The following is a 21,247-nucleotide window of genomic DNA, read 5'->3' as shown; positions in this document are numbered from 1 at the left end:
ACTCATTACTGTTCTGGAAGACGACACTGAATACTTTCTATCTGTACTGGACTCAATAGATTTAACATACGAAGAGAGACCAGTAAAACCCAAGCCTGTTAACATGCAGATAGTGCCACGGAGATTTACAGACCGACAAGGAAACAACGGATTCATAGTACAACACAGATGGCAACCTTATCCCACACAGACCTATGGTATCGGAAACGGTAATCAAAATGGAAATGGAGAAAGCCGTAAATTTAGAGGTGGATATAAAAGAAATGGGCAAAAATTTAACAAAAACAATTACAATGGGCAAGTAGCGTATGCCCAGCCTGTACAATATGTACGAACATCAACTACCAGCAATAATCAGCCGATTGCTGGCAAACATAAAACAAATACCAGACAGCTGAACAATTCACAGAGAGCAGGATTCGGCCAGCAAAGTAACGCTCATATGCCGAAGAACACACAAAGGCAAACACAATTTCAATCGAGAGCCCCACAGGATACTAACTGGCGTAATCAAACACCAACAGTCCATATAGTGGAAGTTATGCCTAACCCAGAGACCGATGCCAATGTGACGCCGGAAAACCTGAAGTGGTCGTGTAGGCCCCAGTTCAGTGACCTTGGAGGAGAGTGGGGGCACCAGCTTGATCGACACTTGCTTCATCAGTACGATCAAGGTAATGATGTGATAGATGATCTGTGTCAAAGTAATATGGATACACAGAAAAATTTTACAGAGAGTAAGGTACGAGCTACTATTGAAGCCAAAATATTTGATTCTGGTGTATCCATTGTGCTTGACACAGGTGCTAAGATTAAATTGATGTCACAGAGATTATTTCAAGAGCTGAAGAAACATGGGCGTATACCCGTACTGCCAGTGAAAAATTGCAAGCTACAAACTGCCACTGGTCAGAAATCGAAAGGAGTCAAAATACAATCCTTAATTCCCATACAATTAGGGCAGTTTTCTGTACAATGCAATTTTCTGATAGTAAAGAAATTAATAGTAGATTGTTTAATCAGTGTGGATACATTTAGGGAATACCAAGTACAAATTGATATAGAAAAGGACCAATGTCATTTCACTGTAAATAACCAATTATTTGCAATAGACCTAACCAGGGAAGTACTAAAAGACGTAAAACTGAAACTCACGATTTTTAGGTTCAGTTGGTAAATCCCATAAATATGTTTGTCAACACGTACGAAAACGAACAGTCGGCAGCAGAAGAGGTAAACATCGACACAATAAACACAGAGGTAAGTGAATCAAAGAGCTTTTCTCAAGAACAGCAAGCACAACTTAGAGAACTGTTTCTTGCTTATACACTCCTGGAAATTGAAATAAGAACACCGTGAATTCATTGTCCCAGGAAGGGGAAACTTTATTGACACATTCCTGGGGTCAGATACATCACATGATCACACTGACAGAACCACAGGCACATAGACACAGGCAACAGAGCATGCATAATGTCGGCACTAGTACAGTGTATATCCACATTTCGCAGCAATGCAGGCTGCTATTCTCCCATGGAGACGATCGTAGAGATGCTGGATGTAGTCCTGTGGAACGGCTTGCCATTTCCACCTGGCGCCTCAGTTGGACCAGCGTTCGTGCTGGACGTGCAGACCGCGTGAGACGACGCTTCATCCAGTCCCAAACATGCTCAATGGGGGACAGATCCGGAGATCTTGCTGGCCAGGGTAGTTGACTTACACCTTCTAGAGCACGTTGGGTGGCACGGGATACATGCGGACGTGCATTGTCCTGTTGGAACAGCAAGTTCCCTTGCCGGTCTAGGAATGGTAGAACGATGGGTTCGATGGCGGTTTGGATGTACCGTGCACTATTCAGTGTCCCCTCGACGATCACCAGTGGTGTACGGCCAGTGTAGGAGATCGCTCCCCACACCATGATGCCGGATGTTGGCCCTGTGTGCCTCGGTCATATGCAGTCCTGATTGTGGCGCTCACCTGCACGGCGCCAAACACGCATACGACCATCATTGGCACCAAGGCAGAAGCGACTCTCATCGCTGAAGACGACACGTCTCCATTCGTCCCTCCATTCACGACTGTCGCGACACCGCTGGAGGCGGGCTGCACGATGTTGGGGCGTGAGCGGAAGACGGCCTAACGGTGTGCGGGACCGTAGCCCAGCTTCATGGAGACGGTTGCGAATGGTCCTCGCCGATACCCCAGCAGCAACAGTGTCCCTAATTTGCTGGGAAGTGGCGGTGCGGTCCCCTACGGCACTGCGTAGGATCCTACGGTCTTGGCGTGCATCCGTGCGTCGCTGCGGTCCGGTCCCAGGTCGACGGGCACGTGCACCTTCCGCCGACCACTGGCGACAACATCGATGTACTGTGGAGACCTCACGCCCCACGTGTTGAGCAATTCGGCGGTACGTCCACCCGGCCTCCCGCATGCCCACTATACGCCCTCGCTCAAAGTCCGTCAACTGCACATACGGTTCACGTCCACGCTGTCGCGGCATGCTACCAGTGTTAAAGACTGCGATGGAGCTCCGTATGCCACGGCAAACTGGCTGACACTGACGGCGGCGGTGCACAAATGCTGCGCAGCTAGCGCCATTCGACGGCCAACACCGCGGTTCCTGGTGTGTCCGCTGTGCCGTGCGTGTGATCATTGCTTGTACAGCCCTCTCGCAGTGTCCGGAGCAAGTATGGTGGGTCTGACACACCGGTGTCAATGTGTTCTTTTTTCCATTTCCAGGAGTGTATGTATGTATTTGAAAGAAGACCATGTATCATTAAAGATTTTGTGTACAAAACGGGAGTATACTGCCTTCCCCATATATCAACTGGATTTACACCAAATGAGCTGATGTTTAATAACAAACAAGTAGATGAGTGGGAGAAACCTTGGCCCAAGGTACCGATACCTGAATTATCACTGGAGAAAAAAATATGACAAGCAGTAATCAGCCTTGAAACCTGAGATAAATATAGGAAAGGAATTTATGACAGAAAGCTGAAACATACAATACAGTTTTATATAGGACAAAAGGTGTTACTTAGAACCATCACAAATCCACAAAAACTGGAAAACTGAACCATAAGTGGCAATTGCCATACACCAGACCACACATAATTACTAAAAATCCCCTACCTGGGGGCATACAGATTGGTACACATGAACATGAGTAAAGACAATGGCCTTTACCCACACAAAGAACTGAGAACGTGTATATATTCTAGAAGGGCTGTATACCCTCTAAGATGTATATATGTATAATAATAGTATTAGATTTAGGATGCTGCAAAGTCACATTCCATAATTTATGTTGTTAGTTGATAAGGAAAATTTTTGTTTGTGTTTTTTCTTATATGCCAAATGTATAAACAATAAGATAAGTTGTTGTAACACGAGAGAATTTTATTTTTATGCGTCTAGAGACGACGATTCTCTAAATACCATGTTTCACCTTCCACGTAGCCCAGTTGTAAACAAATAAACGAACTTGTGAGATGCATGGCAGCACGCAATGCAATAGAAAACTCATCGCGTCGTTAGTGTATCAGAGCGACACAGTGCATGCGCATTGGGGAGCATGCTAGTCAACAAACTGCTAGTGCATGTGCGCCAGTCAGGCACAGCTGGAAGTGTTGGAGTACCCGAAACAAACTCAACGTGCTACAGCCTCCACGAGCTTTTGTAAAGCCTATGCATAAACAGGGACTTACAAAATTAAGGGAGAGTCTATGCTACAACTACGACTATCTACACAACACACACATACAAAGATAAGTTGAAACGTCCCCTTAGAACATTTATATATATATATATATATATATATATATATATATATATATATATATATATATCTGTGTGTAAGTATTTAAAAATTTAAGTATTGAAAGTACTCTCAGTAATTACACTTGATGGAAGAGAAAAGTCTTGCTGCAGGTAAACAAGCGAGCAAACTGAATAAGAGGTCGCACCATGCCTCTAATACACCTTATTTTTCAAATTTATAAGGTAAGTGGAGATGCACAAATAACATTAAATAAGTTTTGTGATAGCACAACTGCACACTGAAGTGAATGAATATATGGTTGACTAAATAAAAAAGGTATTAGTAGCCATCGAGCCACACTTATCTATGATGATTTAGTTTTATGTTGGTATTAAGTTTTTTCCTTCCTGGGAACGATGCATCAACACGTCCTAAAGTGAAGAAAGGTAAATTCCCGTAGAGTGTTAGGTACCATATAAACATAAGAAAGGACTACACAACAAGGTAAATATAGTAATAAGTTTATGATATGTGTGTATGTAATAGTGTGAAAGTGTATGAAGAAGAGAACAGTTGCAGTAGTTCACATATCACGATGCTGAAGTAAGGTTGAGCAACCTAACTACTGTGAGTGTCGAATACCCATGAAAGCGTCAAACACCTGATTTACATTGAAATTTTTATGTACGTTTGTTATTTGTGTAAACACTATTTTACACTCATTGTATGATATGTCGTATTGAGAAGGTATGTGGTATTGATGATACAACTCTGTATATCTCAGCATATGAAATGGTTATCCTTTATACGATTACCATAACAATTAAATCCTAAGCTGCACTTTTAAACACTGAATAAGTATTTGATACGATTGGTATCGTCAGATTTGAGTTGTGTTTATAAACAACAACCTATTTTTCTCTTGGGATCACAGTTAAGCCTATTAACAAGGTGTAACTGAGCATATAAATGACTTTCTGTGGAATGTCCTCAACCCTGTAGTGTGTAGATCCTCCCTGGAGAGTGCTAGAGAGGCAGAGGCCATGTGTAGTTATCTGAACAGCACGTAGTATCTATTGTAGTGAGAACTGCTTAATTCCTTAGCTCTTTGGAATTGGTAAATATGCTTTGACAAGAAATCATTGCAAATTGAAATGATATGTATGTCAATTTATGCCATAAAGGAAAACAGAATCTACTATTGTATGAATGTTATATGTAGAATGTATAACCAAGTGAGAGTAATATGTACACTCATATAAGTGGAATCGAATAATGTAAGAAATCATTGCAAATTGAAATGATATGTATGTCAATTTATGCCATAAAGGAAAACAGAATCTACTATTGTATGAATGTTATATGTAGAATGTATAACCAAGTGAGAGTAATATGTACACTCATATAATTGGAATCGAATAATGTAACAAAATTGTAATTTAACAAAATGTACTAAAACAAAATTGCGAGCAACGAAAATATATATAAAAAGGGCATAGAAAATGTTACAGACTATAATGTATGAGGGTCATTCAGTAACTAAAGAGACGAATTGTTCTAGAGAAAAAAGCATGTATTTTTACAAAACAACTCCTTTTCTAATTTTCAACATAATCTCCTTGAACATTTATGTACTTGTTCCAGTCCGCTATGAAGTTTTTATTCCAGCTGAAAAGAACTCTTTATCTTGGTTTGAACCAATTTCCCACAAACTTTTTCACGTCCTCGTTGTCCTGGAATCTCTCCCCTCATCCTCCTCCAGTGCGCCAAACAAATGGAATTCACTAGGTGCTAAATCAGGACCGTAAGGGGGATGAGGCAGTACTTTCCAGCCCATTTTGTCGTTGGTTTCACGGGTTAGTTGAGCAATATGAGGACGTGCATTGTCTTTCTGGAGAATCACACCTCTCCTCTGAAATCCACAATGTCTCTCTCATAGCTGTCTTCACCGTGTTTAAAAGAAAACCTGAGTAGTATTGGCTGTTTATTGTACGTTGCTCTTCGAGATAGTCACAAAAAACTGGTCCTTCAGCACCCCAAAACACTGCCCACTTGAGTTTTCCTCCTGATGCTTGGGTTTTGAATTTTTTCTTGACAGATGAGTTTTTGGCCTTCACTCCACGCTATGTCTTTTTGATTTGGGCTCATAATAGTGAACCAAGGCTTCATCACAAGTTAAACTTTTGTTGAGGAAGTGCTCACCATCTCTTTCACTACGTTCCTTTAGCTCTGTGCACACTCTCAACCTTGTTTCCTTGTGTAGCCACGTCAACTTCTTTGGGACCCATCTTGCACATGTTTTGCAGAACTTCAGCTTATTACAGGTAATGTTATGAACTGCACCAGTACTAACTTGAATCTTATCAACTATCATTTCCACAGTCACACTTTTAAGTGAGGGAGTTGAAACTGCAACTGATCGGCCAGAACGGTGTTCTTCAGTAACTGAGTTGTGTCCATTTTTGAACTACTCTATCCATTTGTAAAAATTTGCACGATTCATACAACCTTCACCATAAACTTTAGATGTTCTACAGTATATATTCACTGGTTTCTCGCCTTCTGCAAGTACAAAACGAATAGCAGAACATGGTTCATCTAATGTGGACATTTCAAGCGGAATCGCCATCTTGAAATGAATTTTTGAGATTATCAAACTGATGCCAACTTAAAGCCATAAAAGCACCAAACTTGCCCTACTAACAGTTTTTTCCTCAGACCAATTTGTGTCTTTAATTATTGAATGACCTTCGTATATAAGAGATGATAAAGGCATGTCAACAAATGAATAGAATAAGTGTATTTTGTAACTGTATGTTATGTGTATAGTATGTGGAAAGGTCAGTACAGAAACTTTATGTAATGCAACGCTCAAAAACAAAGCGCCAAAACATACGAAACCTGGCTGCAAAGTTTTAAGTGTATGTGTGATATATGTGGGTGTGCGTGTGATAAACTAAAGATGAGAATACTTCATAGAACCAATTTTCTGTGCTCAACAACGTCGTAAAAGCGGAAAGAAACTTACCTTGTGATGGAAGTCAGATGTATTGCTGGTGTGCCCACTGAATAAGTGAGAGCGACGAGGTGAAATAAACTCCTCGGTCCGCTGATATGGAAACCATTTATCACCACATCGAAGATTTCACGAAGGATCACGTCGCTGAACATGAGATTCACAAATCTGTGCAGTGAAAGCCACTGTAATTGCACGACACAGACAATCTGGCCTTGTACTGAACATGTGAGTGAAAACTGGGACAATAATGCACTTTGAGCTGCGTGTGCATGCTTTGCAAGTTAAACACTGTGCAGATACTGACTAACAACAATGGGACTATTCGGTTACAGCAAGTATTTTATTAAGAGACAAAACTTATGTATGTATGTGTTAAAAGAAACTGACATGCCCATATAAATTGATAAACACACAGGATAACTCCAAAGGCCAAAAATAAGGGCTATGGCCATACCAGCCAGGGTTATCAACCCCCAAGAAGGGAAAGAATCTCAGACACTGTGCACATAAGAAGAAATTCTTTTCCAAACAGCAATATGTTATGTATACACTGTACTACAAAGCAGAAAAAAATATATATTTTACATACAATGCTGCTGTCGCTGCTTTTGCTGGTTCTCAGCAGCCAGCTCATATATTATGTGTAGGCCATATAGTGAAACAGTAAAATGACATGTATTCAATACTATGAAATACTTAGTGAAAAAGTTACAGTTATAGATTTAGATTTTTGCATGTACAACGTATCTAAACTTCGTGATAGCCCGCACCATGGCTAATACCTCCCACTTGGTCATAGTGTATTCTCTCTCACAGTAGGAAAGTGTACAGCTTGCAAATGAGATGACCTTAATATCTTCCAAATTGTCAGGCTCTTTGACCTGCAATAACATGGCACCTATGTCCATTGCTAATGCCTCACAATGTGTGTGTGTGTGTGTGTGTGTGTGTGTGTGTGTGTGTGTGTGTGTGTGTGTGTGCTGAGGCTTCCGGGCGCTCAGTGCTGAGGTTATCAGCTCCCTGACACACATTAAAAGAGCCGAATGAGGACAAAATTAGAAAATGGGAGCATACACGCAAAGAAAGCAGGAAAAGACGAAAAATGATGCATAAGGAAATAAAATTTAAGTAAAAAAATAAAGGAGCGTCAAGGACGCCACAGGAAATTGTCACTGGCTGGCCACTTACGTTAAACATGGGCGAGTCAGTCACTCTTTGAACAAATAAAGACCCTCTCCCTAAAATCTTGGTAAAAACATTGGACAGGTAACAGAACTTTAAAACTTTTACCACATTATTCTGTTTATAATTTTTATCTCCAGACTGATAACAATTATCCTGATTGTTATACTTACTATTCTGATTTCGATTAACATAGTGACTCTTTCAGTTGTCTTCTGTTTTCTATTACTGTTCTTACCACTACAACAATTATTTTGTTAGAGTTGTTACAATTAGTACAGTGAAATTGATTCCCCATGCTCTTAGCATTTTTCTGAATTACGTCCAGGACATCAATAATTGACAAAAATTTGTTACCTTCGTCATCTGGTATGTTTAATTATTTCCCACGTAAACAAATAGGTAATTTTCCCTTGAGAATTCTAATAACCTCTCTGTGACTAATTGGATTATCCAAGTATCGAGTTTTATTGGTGAACTACTCAAAGCATTTTCGTAAAGTCCCTTTCTTAGGACTGTAAAATTCCAGACTATAAATTTCATTCCTTAATCGATCTTGTTTGGTTTGCTACCGATATTTCGCCAGGAATAATTTTTCAAAATCTCTACATGTTCTGCAACTTTCAGCTGCTTCTGATGCCCATAAAAAACTTCTCTACTGGTCATTGACACTATAAACTGTATTTTACCTTGTTTCTCCCAAGATCAGGGAAATACCTTTCTGAAACTTTTTATAGACACCGTTGAGTGTATAGAATCTTTGTCGTTCGAAAATATTTGAAACTGCCCAGCTATGAAAATATTGTGTTCAACCTTAGAGGATGAAACAGTATCCTTGCGATCATAATATCAATCTTCGAGATCCAACTCATCATTATTTCTACCGTTATTATGTTGGCTCTCTCGCCACTTTCGTTTCCTAATGAGCAACTGATTTCTAGAATATGGCCCTGGATACCTTTCAAATTGGTTTTCTCTTTTAGGACTACCTTCACCTTTTGACAAACGATTAGTTACATATACCTGCCACATAGGAAACTCGGATAAAACTTTCTCCTAAATAAGACTGAATTCTGCTTTCATTTGTTCAATGCTGTCTACCTCCTCGTGTCACGGTGCGTTTGGTTTACTCTGTTACACAGTGTTCTCGATAGCATTCTGAACTTGCATGTGAACTTCTCCCACATTTGCTTCTAACCATTTTCACAAATCCTCTTCTATGTTAGTAGTCTGCTTACTAAGGTAGTCATCAATAAAGTCCTACCCTGTAATTTTTAAATCTTCTACTTGTTTAGTTACTTTATCGATCGGTTCAGCTATTCTAGTCTGTTCCATATTTATTGCCTCCACATTCCCCTCTAATTTTGAGACCAATGTTTGCAATGTTTCGCTCACTTCATTGGAAGATTTTACACTTAATTTTAATTTATCTATCTTGGCAGATAAATATGCATCCCTTTTCTTAGTACGCAATTCTAGGTCATTAACAGTCTTTAATCTCTTTTTTAAATTCTTGGTCTTGATGATCACGTTGTTACTTTGATTCTAACATCACTTCCCAAAAAGTTTTTCTGCAAGTTCACGTCATTCCTGTTGTTCTCTCTCTCTAAGTTCACGTTGTTTTCTCTTGTTCCCTTTCTCTAAGCTTGAGTTGTCTGTTTTGCTCTAATTGTTCCTGATTTGATTTCACTAGAAATTCAAAGAGCTTATGGATACTAACATCTCCAGATGGCATATTGATCACTCTGGTAGGTTTACTTTTCTCACAAGTACCTACAGTTCCAAACTTGTCACTTTCGCTATGCTCATGACTCCTTACCAAACTAGTTCTACTCATATTTAGTATCTCAGGTTCCACAAATCCTCTGTCCTATTAACATCTAAATTTACCACACGATTTTCATCCTCGCTTGTATCTTCTCTCCCCAAAGTTCATAGACTTTTATCTAGATTCGATATAAAATGGTATACCCATTTCATTGTTATCACCATACACTCTCAAAATAACAACAAAATAATAATACACAATAAATAAAATGTAATTCTGTTTACTTATACTATTTCTGCATCATGGACTTGCCTCATTTACCCATGCAATTAAAATTAAAAGGAAGCACAATGAGGTACTGTTCAGCCAGTAGTAAAATGTGTTTACACATACAAGTCCGAGCTGCAGTAACACAAATCAGTTATTTTCCACCTTCCGTACGTGTTCTGACGTCTTGTAGTTCCCGGAGATAGGCTCCTCGTTGTCGGCCGCACTCACAGATGCGATCTTCCGTCCGCAATAATGTCGTTGCGCTTGTGTCGTACATTGTCGTAGTGAGAATATGAAACATAAACAGTCATTGTTCATTCGCAGTCACTACAATTATATTTCACCAGTGTTTATTGCGTAATAATTGTTTTCATTTTTTTTTCGAGCCTCACGTTGGGTGCCAGTTGTAGCCGCCCTCCGTCTATCTGCTGTCTTCAGTTTCTCCAACGTAAGATATTGATGTGATCTACTGCATATGCCCATATTTTCGTTATATCTACTCATCAGATGAAACCGTCACAAACATCTTCACTGTAACGGCGACTAAATTTCGGGTTTTTATAATAATAATTAATATTGACATTTTGCACAGTCGATCACACTTCATTTGTTGCTGCATTACCAAAGACAAGATAGTTAATAACGCCTTTGGATGTTAGTTATTATTTCAACTTCCTATTTCCGACATTACTACTTATCCACACTCTTTCTGATTTTGTGTTATTTCTGTCCGATGGGAAATGAAATGTTAAATAGCTTTTAAGTCACAATTTACACTTCGTAATATTTCATAACCGAACCTTCCGTTATCCAGATATAAAGTTTGCAGCTTCCCTGTGGTTATCATTGACTAATACACACGCCATTGTGGAAATCACTTTAGTTTTTTTATTAACAACATTTAATAATAATTAAATGATGATGAATGTTTGTGTTTCATATATAGAGAAAAGGAGGGTTGATCCTACAATTACTCTCAGCAGTTGCAGCAATTATAATGTCCCCGATTTTTATAGTTTGCCACTCAAAGATATTATAGGAAGGAGTATGGTCCCTTACTATACTTCAATACAGTCATTCAAACTTCATACGCTTTTACTTTCACAAAGATAAGTGTCCAATTCCGTTCTTGTATTCAGTTTAACGTCCCTTTGTATAGTCCACAAAACCTATTATTGGTTATTCATCATGTAACAGAGTTTAATACTGAGCGCTATTTCCTCTCGCACACATAATTCCTCAGAGATTCTTAGTCTATGACCTTATGGCAAAAATGTACCTAGACCTCAGTACAAGTTTCAACTTAAGTCTGTGCTGTATAAATCAACTTAAGTCACTTTTCTTGCAGTTTAACAGAAGTACCCTGATCGCTTCCATAGCATATCACACGGAAATGCCAGCTGTAACGCATGCCGCAGCTATGTATACTTATTCAGAGTGAGGAAAATAAGACAAGAAAACTAACAATAATCGCACATGGTTTATATATTTAGAAACAAAAATAGCCTCGTTGAACTCTCTTTGATTCCCCTGTTACCCTACATTGCTGTGAGCGTTATTCTGATGAAAGACTATATATCGATCATTTTAATTAAAACTTTTTCAATGCTATTAATTGTTTCTGACATTATCGATCACCTCTCCCCTATATGACAATAAGCCTGATAATATTGTTCTGAATTAAAAGAGCGGTTATAATTATCATTAACTTCTACAATAATTAGAGGGCGTGTGGTAGGTTCATTTCAAAACTAAATTATGAGATTTTCAGTTTAAAATGTATTTGCAATGGCCCATCTAAAGCTCAAGGAACTCCTCACACTAATGGATACTATCTGGTGTATACAAAATCAAAGAGTCGCTTAGGTGTTCGTAATGTAGTGGACTTGAAGCCTTATGTTCATAGAACATAAAAAAGGAGCACTATTTGAAAACATATCATAAATATTATGTACTATATTACAGTATGTTAACTTTTTTACAAAATATGTTTTGTGTCATGTGTTACAATGTTGTGAAGACTTACCATTACAGTTTTACATATGTATGTATGTAAGATGCAGATTCTTAACGATGTAACTGTGTACACACGGGTTGTCTGTAATAGTGTGCAAAAATTTAACAGGATATAGAAGATGCTCCACTGAACAATTTGAGGTAGGGGACCTGGTGTTGGACAACCTGCTTAAGGAGATAATAGGAATAAAATTACATTACTGTGTACTTTTTTTATTTGGATTAGTTACAGTTAACTACAGATACTATCATTGACACAGTGAACATTCCATTTGTACTTATCTTAAAAAATGTGGTGAAACTGATGGCCATCAACCTAAATGTAAGCATGACATTGGTGAACAAGATTCTGATGCAGCCTGACAAATATCCCTGGTGTGCTTCGAATCACATCACAGCCAGCTTGAATTCTGGCAACTAATTCCTTCTCTGTGTCCACTGAGGTCTCACACACAGGTGGCTTTAGATATCCCCATAAGAAATAATCAAGCGGATTCAGGTCAGTTGGTCATCATGTTGCCAGGTCCCTTGTCTCTTCTTTCCAATGAACCAGTCTCCTCCATTTGTTGATTGAGAGAAATAAACACTCATTGTGAAAGATGATACCTGTTAGGAAGCCGTTCCCTGTGAAGCCTTTCAGCAGAGAGAGCATTGCAATGTACTTCTCCATATACATTGTTCATGTCAGTGAGTTCTGCAAAACTGTACTGCTACTGCTCCATCATAATGTATTTATGTCTCTGAATAGCACTGAGTAATGAATAGGTCTGTTGTTTATTCGTAGCACGTTCTGTCATTGGAAGACGTAAATAGGATACAACAGAGCGACATTAGAGACAGATAAAGTAAACGAAAACTAAGTCATAACGTTCTCAGTATCAGGTTCGTCCTCCTTGTTTGCTCACAGGAAATAAAAAACGTACATGTAAATAAACAGCAAAGTACACTTCTTGTATGCATGTTAGTTGTAAATGAGTTGGAATACTAAGCAAAGTGATAGACAAAATTACTTCCATGTCTCTATAGGCTGGCTTTTCCGATCCCAGGTTCCCTTCCTAAAATTGTTCAGTGAAGCATTCTCTACATCCTGTCACTTTTTTGGACACTCTTACGGAAACACCCTTTACATTTAAATCAACGTTCCAAAAAAGTGAAATGACATGTTTCAGTAGGCAGCAAAGTGTTCCCTTGGTAAAACAAGGTATTTAAATAAAGGTGTTTGAGTGGACTGCCTAAAATAATGAAGCAGCAGTGAAGAAATTTATGCTTATTGTTTCCTGTAGACAAACTGAAAATAAAATTTTCAGTTCATACCCTGCTTGGATATTTTACAGCTGAAAAGCAATGTATTGAACTGCTTATGAAAGAACAACACAGGACTCCTCTGCTGTGATTCATAGTCTTATTTTGAAAATGATAAAAATTTAAAAGTAGATATTTCTTTTAAGAAAAGTAAATAAATTGCTTAAAGATTATAGTAATCAACTGTAAATACTGAACAAATTTTAAATAATGTTTATGTAAAAGTTTTTACCATGTTGTTGTATTGTATTTATTCATTACATGTTCTCTTATATATGTGTATACTCAAGTGCCTATACTCATTGTTACCTAATGCTCTATGTAACAGTTTTCTATGGTGATATAAGTTTTTGCAAAATGTACTGCTGCTGTTCTTATGTGAATAATGTGAAATGTCTTTGTCTTTGTAGTACTGTTATGTAGAGTGAGGCTGTTGTGATGTGTCTGAATTTTATTTTCTCTCTCAAGCCATTTTTGGAGGTGACATGGACGTTTCACCGATGTATACCTAACAGAAAACATCACTGAAATATGGGGCATGTCTAACACTATTATCAATGTTACCAATGTTTATCTTATCTAACTTCGTTTTTTACTTAATGTGACTTCTGTATAACCATGCTCTAAAATGAAACATCTATGTAAATTCAATACAATTACTTGATAACTATTTCAATCATAGTAATTTCCAATAATAAAACTGACTAAAGAACCTCCTGTCCAAGTTAGTAGTGCTCCACCATTAGTAATCATTTATCTACAATGAGCATTAAGTTCCTACTGTAATTTACAGATAGTAAGTGTTATTGATGGTCAGTTATTGCCCAAGCTTATTAACACCCCTCTTTTGTAGCCCATGTCAAATCACTGTTAGGTGCTAAAACTTGCCCGCATCTCGTGGTCGTGCGGTAGCTTTCTCGCTTCCCACGCCCGGGTTCCCGGGTTCGATTCCCGGCGGGGTCAGGGATTTTCTCTGCCTCGTGATGGCTGGGTGTTGTGTGCTGTCCTTAGGTTAGTTAGCTTTAAGTAGTTCTAAGTTCTAGGTGACTGATGACCATAGATGTTAAGTCCCATAGTGCTCAGAGCCATTTGCTAAAACTTCATTCTTGTGAAACACAACTAGCTCTCTATTCTCATGAAGTAATGAATGCCATCAACGGGGGTTGTCAAATTTCCTCCATATTTTTAGATTTCCAGAAGGCTTTTGCTTTTGACACAGTTCCTCACAAGTGACTTCTAATCAAACTGTGCACCTACAGAATATCATCACAATTGTGTGGCTGGATTCTTGAGTTCTTTTCAGCTACGTCACAGTTAATAGTAATTGATGAAAAGTCATTGAGTAAAACAGAAGTAATATCTGACGTTTCCCAAGGGATTGTTATAGGCCCTTTCCTGTTCTTGACCTATATAAATGAAATGTGGGAAAATCTGAGCAGCCCTCTTAGATTTTTGCAGATGATGCTGTCATCAGATGATCAAAACCAGCTGCAAAATTATTTATACAAGATATTTGTTCGGTGAAAAGCGTGGGAATTGACTCCAAATAATGAAACCTGTTAAGTTATCCATATGCACATTAAAGAACTCCAGTAAATTTCGGTTATACGATAAATCAAAATCTGAAGGTTGTAATTATACACAATTACTGTGCCGTAAATTATATTCAGTACTTCCTCATTAGCTCCATGAGTGACCCATCTAATCATCAACATTCTTCTGTTGCACTACATTTCGAAAGCTTCTATTACATTTTCATCGAAACTGTTTATCATCTGTGTTTCACTTCCATACATGGCTACACTCCAGACAAAGACCTTCAGAAAAGACATCCTCACACTCAAATCTAGCAAATTTCCCTTCTTCAGAAATTCTTTTCTTGTCATTGCCGGTCTACATTTCGTATCCTCTCTACTTCGACTACCATCAGTTATTTTTGTGCCCAAATACCAACACTCAACTACTAGTTTAAGTGTGTCGTTTCTTAATCTGATTTAATTCGACTGCATTCCATTATCCTCCTTTTCGATGTTGTATGATATCCTCCTTCTGAGACACTGCCCATTTCGTTCAACTGCTCTTCCAAGTCCTTTGCTGTCTCTGACAGAATTACAGTGACACTGGCAAACATCAAAGTTTTTATGTCTCCTCCCTGAACTTTAATTCCTATTCCAAATTTTTCTTTGATTTTCTTTACTGCTTGTTGAATATGCATGCAACCACTGGCTCCCTTTCACGCTCTCCCCCCCCCCTCCCATCACTCTTATAACTGTGGTCTGGTTTCTGTACAAGCTGTAAATAGCCTTTCGCTCCATGAACTTTACCTCTGTTACCTTCAGAACTTCAAAGAGAGTATACTATTCGACATAGTCAAAAGCTTTGTGTAGGTCTACAAATACTATAGATGTAAGTTTGCCTTTTCTTAACCTGGCTTCTAAGGTAAGTCATAGGGTTAGTATTTCCTCGTGTATTCCTGAATTTCTCCAGAATCCAAATTGATCTTCCCTGAGGTCACCTTCTACCGGTTTTTCAATTTGCCTCTGTAACTACAGTGTTAATGTTTTGCAACCATGATTTATTAAACTGATAGTTCGGTAATGTTCAAACCTATAGGCATCTGCTTTCTTTTGAATTGAACTTAACATTCTGTCTGAAAAATGACGATGTTTCCCTGTCTCATGCATCTTACTCACCACATGGAAAAGTTTTGGCATGGCTGATTCTTCCAAGACTGTCAGTAGTTCTGACTGAATATTGTCTACTGCTAGGGCTTTGTTAAGATTCAGGTCTTTCAGAGCTTTGTCAAATTCCTCTTACAGTATCATATCTCCCATCTCATCTTCATCTATATCACACTTCTCTTTCTATAATATATAAATTGTGGTTAAAGTCGACATCTGCCCATGGAAATGTCTTAGAATTTAAAATCTGGTTCCAAAATCTCTGTCTGACCACTATATAATCAATTTGTAACCTTCTGGTGTCTTCAGGTCTCTACCAGTTGTACAACCTTCTTCCATGTTTGTTAAACCAAGTGTCAGCTATGATTAAATTATGCTCTGTTCAAAATTCTACCTGTTGGCTTCCTCTTTCATTTCTTTCCCCCACTACATTTTCGTATACTATTATCCCCTCTCTTCATATTTCCTACTATCGAATTCCAGATCTCCCATAACTATTAATTTTCGTCTCTCTTAACTATCTGAATAATTTCTTGTATCTCATCACATATTTCTTCAAACTTTTCCTCATCTGTGGGGGTAGATGGCATATAAACTTGTACTACTGTCACTGGGGTGGGATTAATGTCTATCTTGGCTACAACAATGCATTTAATTTGCTGTTCATAGGCGTTTATCAGCGAACCTAGTTATTTATTCATATTAAATCTTGTCCTGCATTACCCCTATTTGATTTTGTATTTATTACCCTGTTTTCACCTGACCAAAACTCCTGTTCCTCCTACCACCAAACTTCATTAATTCCCACTATCTCTAACTTTAACCTATCTATTTCCCTTTTTTGAATTTTCTAACCCACCTGCTCGATTAAGGATCTGACATTCCATGCTCGATCCATAGAACTCCAGTTTTATTTCTCACAATAACGACATCCTCCTGCATAGCCCCACCCAGATATGTGTATGGGAGACTATTTTACCTACAGAATACTTTACCCAAGAGGATGCCATCATTATTGTTGATTCAATTTGCTTTCAACTGTTCGTGGTACAAGCACCAAAGGGAGGCAGTAATTGTATCGGTATTGAACAAGCAGTAAAGAAAATGAAAGAAATATTTGGAATAGTAAATAAAGTTCATGGAGAAGACATAAAAACAATGGGGTTTACTAGTGTCATTGTAATCCTGTCAGACACAGCAAAGAACTTGGAAGAGCAGTTGAACGGATTGGACAATGTCTCGGAAGGAGGATATCACATGAACATCAACAAAAGCAAAAGAAGGATAATGGAATGTAGTTGAATTAAATCATATTAGGAATCGACAAACTTAAAGTAGTAGTTGAGTTTTGCTATTTGGGCACCAAAATAACTGAAGATGGTGAAAGTAGAGAGGATGAAATGTAGACTGGCAATGGCAAGAAAAGCATTTCTGAAGAAGGGAAATTTGCTAGATTTGAGTGTGAGGATGTCTTTTCTGACGGTCTTTGTCTGGAGTGTAGACATATATGGAAGTGAAACTCGGGCAACAAACAGTTTAGATAAAAATGTAATCGAAGCTTTCGAAATGTGATGCTACAGAAGAATGCCAATGATTAGATGGGTCGATCATGTAGCTAATGAGGAAGCACTGAATAGAATTTGCGGCACAACCTGATTAGAAGAAGGGGTCGGTTGGTAGGGCACATCTGAGACATCAAGAGATCACCAATTTATTACCAGACCATGAGATGAATACAAGAAGCATATTCAAAAAGGTATAAGTTCAGTAGTCATTCAGAGATGAAGAGGCTCACACAAGGCTAGAGTACTGTGAAGAGCTGCATCAAATCAGTCTTTGGACTGAAGACCACAACAGCAATATGGTGGATTTTGATGCTAATGGCAGATATCTGATGGAGGACTGATAAAAAATACTATGTTTTAGAATATGTTGTAAAAGCAGTAACTGCAGTTTCCACTCCCTGAGCAACTGTCAAATTCAGAAAAGAAATTTCCATTTGTTTTTCTGGGCAATGAAGCCTTTCAGCAGCAGGCAGTGCTGCTTTATACCAAAAGCCTTTTGAACGGTAAGAGAAAAATTTTATCTATCTATTGTCTTGTACCCAATTAATAATACAAAATATGTTTGGCATCCTTACAAGGAGATTCAAATTTTTTTTTAAAACCAGTCAGTGTACTGCAAGAGAAAACAAAAATTGACGTACTGGCTGGTTGCCATCTACACAACTTATTAGTTACAAAACAGCAATATATTCAGCATGAAGAGGCAGACATTGGAGAATCTGCTTCAGCCGCTGTTACACGTGGCATAAGGAGAAATGATCTGAATGAGATATTTCCGGGTCAGCAATCTAAAGCAGGGAATTTCGTACTGAAAGCAAAGCGGTTATTAGCAGACTTTTTTAGTACTTTATGACAGGTGGAGCAGTTCCATAAGAGAAGAACAACAACATTTTATTTATCTTACTATCAGTTGTGTAATGCTTGAACATATGACAATACAAATAAAAATAAGGATATTACTAAAACATTAGTTGCCTGATTTTCGGTTGTGCTAATTCCAAGTTGTTCTTCCACTTCATGCACCAAAAATGAAAATTCATTGTAATATCGTAATCCTGATACATATATATCGTCTGTGGAAGTATCTGTGGCCTTTGACTTCCTTATTCCCGCCTGTATGTCGTCTGTAGGATATTTATTTTCTGCTTCACACCTTCCTGTGTGATGTTTGGCTGCAATAAACGCAAAACCTTCACTGTTTTGTTAAGTGCAAAAATTCTTTTGTTTTTGTCCATGTAATCGCCTGATTCCACAATCGTGGGAACTATTGATGAAGCAAGAGAAATTGTAAAAGAAACTCTTTCTCACTCATATTATGTGGGGAAACATCACAAGCAAGGTCCATCATCTCTGAAGACCGACATACAACTGCTATTATAAGGGTTCCATACTTCAGTCGCTAACAACAGAGCCCTTATAGGCTCACTGTGTCACTAGCTGTCGATATGAACTTACTTCCTGACGAAAATTATCTTACAAAGCTATTATTGTGGTTTTTTTTACGTACTATGGTGGGCCTAAAGGAGCAAATTACTTTGGTTCAAATTATGCCATAAGTTTCCTGCCATTTAAACAGTTAAGCTTGATAATGGTCATTGACCAAAACTAGTAACGAATGTGTAAAATGAATGACAGGTGAAGATTTCGCCATGAATATTAACCCTTATATCACCTTGTTGTCTGTCCATTAACTGTCTGCCTGTCTGACTTTCTCAGGAACTGGTAGATGTATCAAGTTGAAATTTATGTCATATATTAAGATCTGTGGTACCTTGGCCATGAACAAAATGAAACTTCTAAGTCAGTGCAATGAAAAGAGATACTTGCAAACTCACTCGTCAAAACTCACAGAGTTCTTCCCATTGGTCTAAAATAATGAAATTTGGCAAAAAGATGGGTTTCATAGTACAAGTAAAGGGAAAAATCCGAAATTGTTAATTTATAATTGTATCACACAAATAACCTTTTTTGTTATTTGTATCAGGCTGTCTGTCTATCTGTCGATATGTAAAGACCTCTGTTTCTCATAAAAAAAGTGTATTAACAACTTGAAATTCATCTCACATACTAATCTCTGTGGTCCCTTAGGGGTATAATACATATTAGCTTCTAAGTTAATGCAATCAAAAAATATGGCTCATCAAAATCTATAGAGTACTTCCTGTTGCTCTAGAATCATGAAATTTGCCAAGAAGAAAGGCTGGCTCTAGGCACTATGGGACTAACATTTGAGGTCATCAGTCCCCTAGACTTAGAACTACTTAAACCTATCTAACCTAACGACATAACACACATCCATGCCCAAGGCGGGATTCGAACCTGCGACCATAGCAGCAGCATGATTCTGGACTGAAGTGCCTAGAATTGCTCGCCCACAGCAGCTGGCCAAGAAGAAACGCTTGACAGAATAAGTAAAGGGAAAAATCCGAAACTGCTAATTTCTAATTAAATCACAGGAAAAAATTTGTTATTTGTTATCCAACTGTCTGCCTGCCCCTCCACTTGTTAAGACCCCTTTTTCTCAGGAACTGGTAAATGTATCAAGCTGAAATTAATATCACATACTGCAGTCAAGAGATACAGCCATTTATGTCACATATTTTGATACTCCTAAACTCACTCATTGAAACCTACAGGCTACTTCCTCTTGAAGTGGAATAATTAAATTTGGCAAGGAGAAGAATTTCACAGTACAAGTAAAGGAAAAAATCATAAAACTGTTAATTTGTAATTATATTGCAGGAAATAAATTTTCTTTTGTCATTTGTTATCCAACTTCACACTTAAACATAAAACATTCTCTAAATGGTTGTGAGACATAACAGTCTACTGAAACCGATTTAAAAATATTTTTCGACTATAAACAGAAAATTTCTGACTTAAATACCATAGGGGTGTAGATAAACATGTACTTGTGGAATAGATTCAAATAAGCTAGTTACTACATTGGCTAGTTACTACATTGGCTCTTTCGAGGAGCTCTTTACAGTGTGGGGGAGTAGCCATGTATGTGAAAAACGGCATCCCATTTGAGTCAATTGATGTTTCAAAGTAGTGCACTGAAAAGGTGTTTGAATGTTGTGCAGGTGTGGTTAAATTTAACGGAGCTAAACTTCTAACTGTTGTTATTTATAGATCCCCAGACTCCGATTTCACAACATTTTTGCTAAAGCTAGAGGAGGTTCTTGGTTCACTTTATAGGAAATACAAAAAGTTAGTTTTATGTGGTTGCTTCAATATTAATTGTATAAGTGATTGTGCAAGGAAGAGGATGCTGGTAGACCTCCTTAATTCATATAATATTATGCAAACCGTATTCTTTCCAATGAGAGTGCAAGGGAACAGTAGAACAACCATAGACAACATTTTTGTTCATTCCTCATTACTAGAAGGGCATTCTGTTAGCAAAAAGGTGAATGGCCTTTCAGATCATGCTGCACAAATTTTAACTCTAAAAGATTTTTGTGCTGCAACACATGTTAAATATAGTCATCAGCTGTTTAGGAAAGCTGATCCAGTTGCTGTAGAGACCTTTGTAAACCTTATCAAGGAACAAGAGTGACAAGATGTTTATAGCACTGATACAATAGACGATAAATATGATGCTTTTCCCAAGACTTTTCTTGTGCTCTTTGAAAGTTGCTTTCCGTTAGAACGTTCAAAACAGAGTACTAGCACAAA

Source organism: Schistocerca cancellata, chromosome 3, assembly GCF_023864275.1.
Source record: "Schistocerca cancellata isolate TAMUIC-IGC-003103 chromosome 3, iqSchCanc2.1, whole genome shotgun sequence".
Classification (NCBI taxonomy): domain Eukaryota; kingdom Metazoa; phylum Arthropoda; class Insecta; order Orthoptera; family Acrididae; genus Schistocerca; species Schistocerca cancellata.
The sequence above is the reverse complement of the archived record's forward strand: the minus strand, read 5'-3'. Positions refer to the sequence as shown.